The following is a 10,783-nucleotide window of genomic DNA, read 5'->3' on the forward strand; positions in this document are numbered from 1 at the left end:
CAACCTGGGGATCAGTCAAAAACATCTTCCTCTCAGTATGGAATCTGGTTGCTAATTAAATGGAAATAAACATGGGGTGAAACACACCAGCCTCTGGCTATACTTCATTGTCCCAACTGCCTCTCAAATCAGAATCTCTCACACATTGTCCCACATCAGGTGGCTGACCGCAGTGTGCCCGGGATCGCATAGCTCCTGGGATACATTCTTCAGACTGGCGTGGAGGCAGTCCTGCCTCAATCTATGTAGAAACACCCGGGCTTGGGGCTCCAGAAAGTACATGAGGACATTCTCAAAGATCGAAAGGCTTCAGTTTAAGACCTGTAAAATCTGTGAATGTGTCTTGGAATCATAACAGCTCCTCCTATTTTGTGGGGTGAAGAAACCACCTGAGTGGTTGAGTAACTGGCCTGGATATCAGGGGCGGAGCAGAGTTTGAACTCTGACCTATCTTACGCCAGAGCTCAAGTTCTGTTCATTATCGAATGTTGCCATCATGAGCAGGAAAAACAAAAGCAATCAAACCAACCAAAAAATCCTAGGGCATGTGGGAGCTACCTTCATGGAAACTGGTGCAGCGCTCAGACGATGGTACGGAGAAAGGTTCCCCCTGCTTGTCCGCGCACTCATCTCAAAGCAGCCGAGCGCCAAATTTCAAAATGTCAAAGGCATCTCTGAAACTGAATTTTGTCATTCCACATGAACTTCTCAAAGGATATGCAGCCCACTTCAAGATGGGGCTACAGTGGAGTCATACCTTTTTTTTCCCTCATGTTGCTCATTTTTACTTTATCAGATACTTTTTTTTTTAGAAGAAAATTTACATTTCCTTCTATGAGGAGGCCAGGGGATTTGAGGCTGTTAAGCAAAATGTGATTTTTTTTTTTTTTTGTTAGGAACCCATACAAATACAAAGAAAGTTAGAAACCTTGAGAAGCTAAGGTTTTCCTTATGTTAGAAACATATTTATCTATACAAATATATATGTGTGTATATAACATATATAATGGAATATACCACTAAATTTTGATATTTCTCAACAAAAAATACCCTGTCAGAAAAAAAACCCAAAAAACAAAAACACAGGATCCAAAATATATATATATATTGCACAAAGGAGTGGTCAGTGTTTTGTACTGGTCATGTACTAATTAAAAAATCACATGATAAATTCACAGATAATCAGAGAATAAGCACTGTTTTTATAAAATAATGAGTTTGTCCCTTTGTCATCCATTTCCCACTTTTGAAATTTAGTTTTTATGCTCGACTTTCAACTGATGGGCTTAAGAGGAAAGTTCTTCATTTTACCATCACTGCCCAAGAAAAGATTCAGTGTGGACCCAGTGGCGTGGAGATCGGTCCCTACATCCCCATACTGATGTGAGCGTTATAGGCACTTCCTTACAGTAGGGGTAAGAAAGTTAGCATGGTATCCTGGGGGGCCGCCCAGAGCAGCCATCTGAACTACAGTGTGATATAAAAAACAAACCAAATCCCAAAAGCAAAACAAATAGGTAAACATATTCTAAGCCAATGAGAATTTAGGTATTTTTTCCCCTAGTTTTCTTATTGTGACCTGACTTAGATAACTTTGCCTGATATAGGTCCTCAATGAATAAAGGAATCTAAAGAGGGGAGAACAAAGCTCTTTTCATTTTTCTTTGTTGGTAATTCCCTATCAGTTTAAACAACTCTTTGCTTCCCTGTTCTTATAGAAGCATAAAGTCTTGGCTTCACGTTTCTTGCATATATAATACATATTTTTCCTAAAGAGAGCTGGAAATTGTATTTTTGCTAAAGAGAGCAGGACATTACAGTAGGTGACTTAGTATTTAAATGAAGGCTCTATTTTTATTTTTTTCTGTTGAACATTGGTCCATTGCAAATTCGTACCAAGGAACAGCCAAATTAAAAACACAACAGGAAAAAGCAGATGTCAAGGGCACAGAGAGTGTCATGTTATATTCCTTCATTTTCGGAATTTATTTTTCCATTTCTGAATTTAAAGAAGTCTGGGCATATGTTCCCAAAAGGAGAAAAAAAATAAATATCCAGACATCTCTGCAAAGTCAGAAGCCAAGAAATCAAAACAAGCCTTCAGCCGTCTGATAAATGGGGAGAGGCCATTCCCCACTGGAAGCAAGCTGGAGTGTGCAGGCTGCAGGGTGAACCTCAGACTCTGACCCAGGCCCTCTGGCATCAGAGGCGACTAGCAGGACACAAAGGCAACTTGGATGAGCCGCAGCTCAGGGGACTTTACAGAGGCTAGACTGTAAATTTGTCCATTTGTGAGAGTTCTGGCCAGGTTCCCACCAGCTCTGTGGACAGGACTAAAGCTGGAAGGAACCACAGCTATCCCTAAAATTTCCTCTGATTGCTGCTGTTTATTAAAGAAAGGCAACAAGCACATTTGTTGTGTGCTATTTTCTATTCTGGATGCTGTTCTACTTGAACAGAACATGTACATGTGAAAGTGGTAATGATGGTACAACCTTTTATTCCCAGAGCTTCCTGTTTTTGCTTTTTCTAGAACCACTGTCCCAGGTGCACAGGCCCCAGAATGCTCTCTCAGCTGTCACAGGTTATTCTTGATTAAAATAGAGACCTCAAGCCTTTTCCCCCAGGAACATATTCAAAGCAGATGTTGCCCATTATTCTTTTTCTGCAATAAAGAGATGGAGCAGTGACATTTGGATTACCTTCCTACACCAACAGGTATTAGCCAAACAGGAGAAATTATTTATTCCTTATTAAAATTGGCTACCCAGAAACCCTAAATGTCATAACCATGACTTTGCACTATATTAGGGAAACTTATGGCAATATGTGGCACTAAATGACCTGGGTGACAAATTGTGGCTTCACTGGCCCAGGGAAACAATCTCATGTTTTGGATTAGATGGTTTATTTTAGGTCAAAAAAGAGGGCAGATGAATTAGCCAAGGCATCAAGGGATTTGAATGCCCTTAATTAAATGGTGACTTTTGCAGAACTCTTCATTTTAAAAAGACCTTGTTTGCTCATAATTAAACACTGTACTTGCTGGGAGAAAATGTTGCCATAGCTTAAAGTCTATCTACCCTGCAACCTACTGCCATCTGTGAAATAGTGTTCTGGAGATTCAAGGATCTGTAAACAAAGCTGGATTGAAATGCTCAGGAACACTGAATGCAAAGGAATTCTTTCAGCAGAGTAGTTGAGGCTTTCAATCCCCTATCAGTACTCCTGGAAATGAGAGGGTGTGTGAGTTGACTTAAAATTATAGATAGAAGTATGGCAAAAGAGACCATTTGTGTTTCCAGTTCAGGCAAATGCAGTTCACTTCCTTTTGACTGGGATAAACAGATCTTGTCAAAGTTTCTCTTGTTGGTAAAAGTGCTTGTTGTCATAAAAAAAAATAACTTGGTTAAGTAGGAAAGTTTCCTTTTCTCTTCTCCTTCCACGTGTTAAAGTGATATACACACATCCCACAGTCATTCAAGTTGTTATGCCTACTTCACGGATGAAGAGCATACTGAATATTAAACAGAACCTCTATGTTTTAAGAAGGAGAAAATAATCTGCCTTTGTTAAGGTGAAGCAAGACCTAGATCTTTAGTTTCTTTTCCTTTGCATATCCTAGTTTGTAGAACAATGTAGTGGCTCTTGAAATGTAGTGGATCCTGAAACCTCAGTTACTTGAGTTATTTGTTCCGTATTTTACTCTCATTGGTTAGAAAAGGAGATGATGGTAAAGCCATAATATAATACAGCTATTTAGAGTTATAATTAATATTTTCAAAGTGCTTTAAGAACTTTGGATAAAAGGGAATGCAATGGAAAGCAGAACATTATTGTTTGTTCTTTTGCATTTTTATCAGGTTTGAATTCTCCCTTATGAAAGAGGATTAGCAGTTGACAGTGACAAGCCATTTTCCTGAGGAATCTAGAGGATTTTAAAATAGATTATGTGGTTTTAAAATGCAAAAAGAAAAAGAAAAGGAAAGAATGCATTTTTTGAAGTATATTAAAAGGGTATTTCAGAAAATATGATGATTTTGCAAATGTGCTTCCTACACAAAGAAAGGATAGGGATATTCTGGGTCTTAGAGCTGAGTGTCTCCAGGTGGAAAATCACCAGCCCAAAGTTTGGTTCTACATACAGTCGCTGTTGTTTGTGATTCTCCTCACTTCTTCCTGTGTAGTCCTTCTTTACGTTCTCCACTGTGGCATACTTTCCAGCTTCATTCTGTCCATGTAAGTTTCCCTCCATCATGCTCTGCTTTTTGCACCTGTCTGTCTCTCCTTTCTAGAGTCCTCAGGTTCTCATAAGTCTTTCTTTTTGGGAGCAATTATTTCACCAGAGTCCTTCCTGAATCCTTGTTCATTTTTATTATGTTCTATTATGAGTCCCTCAGTTTCTCCCAGGAAGTAGTATTGCTTCAGGTACTCTTGCATAGAGCTGGACCAGGAGGAGATGAACCAGTGAATCCCACTAAGCCATTTGTGTGAGGGCTCAAGGCTCTTGTGTGGATCCTGGCAGTTACTGGGGCTATCCAGTCCATCTATGCACCGAGAAACTGGGGAAATGATCACAGGATGTGCTTGGGTGTCATTAGACCCGCTGCAAGGACAAGGGAGGTCAGAGCATCTGCCCGGGACCAAAAGAAAGTCTGACAAGTGGACCCACAACACATTTCATTCTGAGACCCCAGGTCTGAGCATTACCTCACAGGCTGTACCCAGAAAAAAATCACAATTTTCAGGATTTCCTTTTCCCTTGGAGAAAGGGCATGAAGATGATTCACAGTGGAACTGCGTGGTGGTAAAAAGAGAGCTCCTCCTCAGAGCTATCTATCCAGCCTTGCCTTTATTCCCGCTGCTCTGGGCCTGGAACTGACTTGAGTCCGAAGCCTTGGGCAGATGGCATGACTCTCCAGTCGGGGTCTGAGCCAGGCCTCTGCATGTCACAACTAAGGTTTCTGCCTATAAAAAAGGCCATCAACCTAACAACTACATCCCTGAGATTACACAGCCACACAGCCACAGTAGGACAAATCTGCAGGTCAGATTGTTTTTGGAGATTTGATTTCCTACTTAGGCATTCTGCCTATTGTTACGATTAGACTCATTTTTCCCTTTACTTCCTCTTTTCTTCATTCCAGTGGAATCCTCCACTGTTTAGTAGGTAGTTCCAACCTGCTAAACCCAATTACTAAGCATATTTTAAAGACTTGATTTCTTCCTTACCCAGTCTTTTCCTTATTGTAAAGGAAAAGGTGGTCTTTTGGGTGCTCTTGAGCGAGAGGTGAAAAAGTGGGCTGAATATTCCATTGTTCTTTACTGCCCCCAAAGTCCTTTAAGCTCTCTATCCACATAAAATAAGGATTTACTGATCTTTGATGTTCCCTAGTATGATCCAGGCAACTAGTTTGAACTTAGTCTGCTCCTAGACAAGCACACCGAATACAGATACTAGAATGATTGCATTGAATCAATGGAAGTTGCCATCCGTAATATGATGTCATAAGAAATAACATTCAGATGACAAAATATATATTTCCAGGTATATTTAGTCTTCATCCACAATTCCTGTAAACACTTCAGAGCCTTAAAGGTGAAATGTGTGTCTTGTCATGTTAATGAGAGACTTTCGGACCCCCACCCAAGGGAAGGGGCTGAGTTGAATCAGTCAATGGCCAGTGATTTGATCAATCATGACTATGCAATGGAGCCCTCACAGAACCCCCTGGAAGAGCTCAATGCTGTCTTGGATCCTGCTTCTCTGTCAGAGATGTCTTCCATGCTTGGGGAACCAGAACATGTCCACATGCCACTGAGCCAGGCTCCGAGCTCCACTCCTTTTTTAGGGACCTTGCCTGTATATCTATTTTTTTTTTGGCTTTTAGCTTGTATCCTTTATTAAACTGGTATGTGTTTTCCTGAGTTCTGTTAGCCACTCTAGCAAATCAATCAAAACTAAGAGGGAGGTCATTGGAACCTCCAATCTTAGCAGGTTGGTCAGAAGCACAGGTAATGCCTGGGCTTGGGAGTGGAGTCTGAAGGTGGAGCACTAGGGTGGAGGGCAGTCCTGTAGGGTGGAGCCCTTAACCTGGGGCATCTGGTGCTTTCTCCAGGCAGAGAGTGTCAGAATTGGGTTAAGCTCTCAGATAACCTGCTGGTGTTAGAGAATTATGCTTGGTATTGTACATGGGAAGACACACACACACACACACACACACACACACACACACACACACACACTGGATTTGGGTCGGGAAAAGCAAAAAGGGGTTTACTATTGCTGTGTAAAAGGAACATACCATCCAATCCAAAAGTAAAGTATGTTTTGTCCTCTTTGGTCCAACGTCTTCAAAATGTATGACATAAACTTCCCCTAGATTTTTAAAAATATAAATTAGAGGATCTTTGTCATTCTGGGAATAACTCTTTCTTCCTTACTCATATACCACACTTAATCCTTTTGATGACATTGAGGTCCAGTGCTTGCCACCCCATCAGCAATAATGAGGAGATGGTAGTGAAGGAAATAAACAAATTAGGGGGATCTAAATGTAGCCTGGAGGCTTCTTCAGTCTTCTGAACTTTTATAGCCAGTCCAATTCCAACTGTAAGGAAGATTTTTCCTGTCAATATCTTATCTTTCACATAAGAGACCTACTGAGGTTGCTTTGATTGGTATTATAATTTAACAATTTAGAGAGTGAATATCTAATTTTGGCTTCTGGAGATCCCAGGCTACTATCTACAAGAGGTAAGGAATTCCTTTGGACTGGTTCCATTTTCTCAGAATGATGCTGGCTACAGGAAGGAAATGTGAGCTGAGGGTACAGATGGGACAGCCATGCCAAGAGGAAGGGTGACTGGCTGCAAGACCATTTCAGTGGTCTGAGTTGAAGAAGATTTTGATTTAAACTAGGGTAGTGGCAATGGAAAGGATAGGTGTGCATGGTTTCCAGAAACCTTTGGAAGATAGAATCAGTAGGACTTGGTGAGAAGCAGATAGGATGAGTTCAGGAAGAAAGGTTTCTAGCTTGGATAAACTAGGCAGAGGGTGATGCAAGAGGAGGATCAGCAGGATTGGCAGGAAAGGTGATCAAGTTCACTGTAGATACGTTCAGTTTGAGACATTTACTAGCTTTTCTTGAAGAGAATCTCAAGGTAAGTTTGGGTATAATATTTCTATAAACAAACTCCTTAACAAATGGAGGGGACTGAGAAGCCATGAGTCCTTTGTTCCCAGTCAAAGGGTGTCGCCTGTCCCTCTGACCCTATTTTTCCTTCTATTTAGATATGGAGGGGTTTCCTGCATAAGATCTGGGGATGTTTCCACCAACATTGGTCCAATGTTGCACACGGCCCGAAATTCCCATGTTTGGAGACCTGCCTGTTACAGCTGGTCACTTCAGCTCTGCCAAGATTTCCAGGCACCTATAGCTAGTAGGAACTTGATAATTTAAAGAATGTGGGATAATCTACATAACACAATTCTTCACAGAGCCTGTGTTTCTAATGCAGTTTCCCTTTCTGATTTGGTGGATTTGAAATTGAATTTCACCCTTTAGGGATCTCAGATGCAATATCTTTCTTTCAGTGTACTTACGTCATGACTCTTTCTTGACTTTGAAGCTAACAAAACTTTCCCCAAGCTCAATCTACTTCTAAATATTTTCTCCTTGACACTGAGAAAAGCTGAAAGCTTCATCTGGCTGTTCCCTCAGTAACTCCACAATATTGTCAGTGAGAATGGCCCTGCATTCTGTTTTGGCTGCTGGTCCCCAACCGTTGGTCTTTAGCATTCACAATCCTTCACAGAGGAAGCATGAGAAAAAATGTGGCGTATTGTGGAAATTGGTGTTTCATTCATCATATTCTACCTTGTTGCATAAAGAGGCTTGACCTGTAAACACCATGCAGAACAACTGTGAGTCTTTATGTATGTTTCACACAAAATATTTCTGGTAGTTGAACTTGTTTGGCTCATAAAAGAGGTTTGTAATTGATTTCTTGAAAAAGTCTATGCAGTACAATTCTTTTGGTGTTGATGCCTGGCAACAGGTTTGGAGAGAAAGAATGAAATCTGGCTTGGCTAGAATTTATAGATTGCAAGCACAGTCCGAGAAAGGGCTATTCTCGTGTTCTTTCTCTCAAAAAGGTTGCCACGTGATTCTGCCCCCACCAGGCCAGGATGCTGAAGTAGAACGAGAGAAGTAGCCAGGAAAAACATTTCACCTCTTTATTTATTTTGGATTCAATTTTTCCTGAAACATCTAAAGACAAAAACGACTTCTGTTGTTTTAGTCGCAGTATGCGAACAACGCTCTTCTCAGTACTTTTCTCTAAACGGTGAGCTGCACATTCTCATTGACCACCATTCAAGAGGCCAAGCCCAATGCACAACTTGTATTGCTTGTTTCCCATCAGCCCAGTTCTTTTTCAAAAGTTTGCTTTAAAAAAAATTCATTTTTATTAATTTTCTTTGGAGGTATATTGGAGGTGTGTGGCAGTGGAAGGGAGCTTTGCATCTACAATGAACACTATGTTCTGGATCAAATGTGTGGTTTTCAGAAAAGAATTTATGTTTTAGCCAATGGCTCATAGAGGCATATGTTAGGGGTATACATACTAAACATGTAATAAGTGTTGAGGAGCCATGACCAGGCTGTGTGTTTCATCTTTGTCTATGTACTCAGACCACTGCTCAAGGTCATTTCAAGGTCAGTCTTGGATTTTCACATTCCAGCCATTTTCTGCAAGCTCCAGACTAAAGCTGGTCTGTGTATAAAACAAAAGTGAGTTTTTCCTTCTGTTGAGTGTCACTGAACCACAGAGAAAATAGCTACTAATAAAGCCACATGGCTGCTATATTCAAGGCACAGCACCAAGCCCTCGACTTACTCAATCTTTAGTTGTGAACAAAGGCAAAGGGTCATGATGTCATGCATGATATGTTGCCCAGGCTGCCCGGGTAGGGGCAACATTTGGGTGTGGGTGTACAGTGGGCTTATGGGAGGACAATGTCGGGTGTTGAAGCTGGAAAGATAAGCTAGCTGACTGTTAAAGTTACCCATGACCCATGCTAATTACCCCAAACTGTAGGGATCTCTTTCTCCTCACATCTTCTCATTTATTTGGTCCTTATCTTCTTGTATTTCATTCTTTCTTAGGTCTGTTCTTTCTTCCACCAGTGACTGTGAGCCCTTAGCTTCCCTGAGTCCCTGGGGCTTTGTGACACTGTCCATTCATTCTGGTTGCCATGAGCACTCCCATTCTGGCCAATCTATTTTGTGTGAACTGTGTTGGTGGAGCTGGGCTACACATGGCATTATTTTCTCCTACAGGTACTGTGCAGGGACATCTTTGGATACAAATATATTCTGTCGCTGAACCATCCTTGCATGCGAGGGGCCTTGATAAAATCTTCCCTGAGCCCTGTTTCGAGCAGGAAGGTGGGTGCCCTGTTTCACTGGCACTCTTCACTGTAAACCCCAGGGCAATAGAGAAAAACCCATTATGAGGGAAAAAGATGCTGTAAGGTTTTCAGATGAAAGCCAAAGACTAGACATACTTAGCTTCTGGTATTTTCTCCAAAAAATATTTTTGCTTTTAAACCTAGGGGATGTTCTTCAGCTGGGAATCATAGCTGCCAATTTTAAGAGAGAAAGGAAGCTCAAGAAAGGTGGGCTGATTAAAAGAGTAATAGGCTAAATATCTGTATTGGTCTATTATTTCAAAGGGTATTTATATCAGCCTATTGTTTCTGAGAGTCGCCAAAGAACTTACAGAAATGGTCTCTGAATCATTGCCAGTAAGCTGTGAGGATAGCCACACTACATGTGTCATGGCGAGCAGGTAAAGATGGACCCGAACCTGAATCCTGAGGGTACAGAGGGGTGATCTCGGCTTCTACTCCCGGCAAAACAATAGCTCTGGTTACTGAAGATGTGGTTTATGAAGACTTAGAGGCTGTAATCACTAAATGCCATGTTCACTTTCATTTAGATCCCCTTAGAATCTACATTAAAGCAGCTGCATTTCTTATTGTGGGCAGCACTAGGTTGGTTAATGAGAAGAGTCATGACAGTTTTGTATTTCTGCATGCCATTGGACTAAACCCAGTATGGGGTTAGGAATACCAGCTCTGGAAGTCTTTGAGAGCTAAATTGAAATCCCCATGCCACCACTGTCTGACTAATCATCTTAATTGCTCTGTGTTCTAGTTTCTTTACGTATGAAATGGGAATAATAACATGGCCTACTTCATAGAGTTATCACAAAGACTGAATAAGCTAATGCATGGAAACTTCTTAGAAAAGCCCCTAGCACATAATAGACTCATACTACCTGGTAGCTATTATCATAATCACGATGTGGGTGTTATCATTGTACACTTGAAGAACTCTGGGCAATACTGTGTGTTCCACAGAGCTGTGGCTCCTGGATAGTGGTGGGCCTACAGAGTACTGCTTGTTTCATTAATATCAGATTTCAGTGGGGGCTTTCTGGCTTCTTGGTCCTGATTCTGTCAACATTTTTGCTAACGATTTGCATTATGGTATAGGAAAAGTACCTCCCAAACTCACAGTGGAAGCAAAATGGAGGCAGAATAACTATGTGAATACTAGAGTTAGAATTTAAAAAGAATTTGAAAAGTTGAGAAGATGGCCCACAATTCACAAAACGCTGCTTTATATGCCTAAGTGCAAAGCCTTACATTTAGGTCCAAGCATTGGGTGTGCTATATTGGGGCAGAGGACATCTGATTCAGGAATAGTTCATA

Source organism: Manis pentadactyla, chromosome 17 (genome assembly GCF_030020395.1).
Source record: "Manis pentadactyla isolate mManPen7 chromosome 17, mManPen7.hap1, whole genome shotgun sequence".
In the NCBI taxonomy this organism is placed as follows: domain Eukaryota; kingdom Metazoa; phylum Chordata; class Mammalia; order Pholidota; family Manidae; genus Manis; species Manis pentadactyla.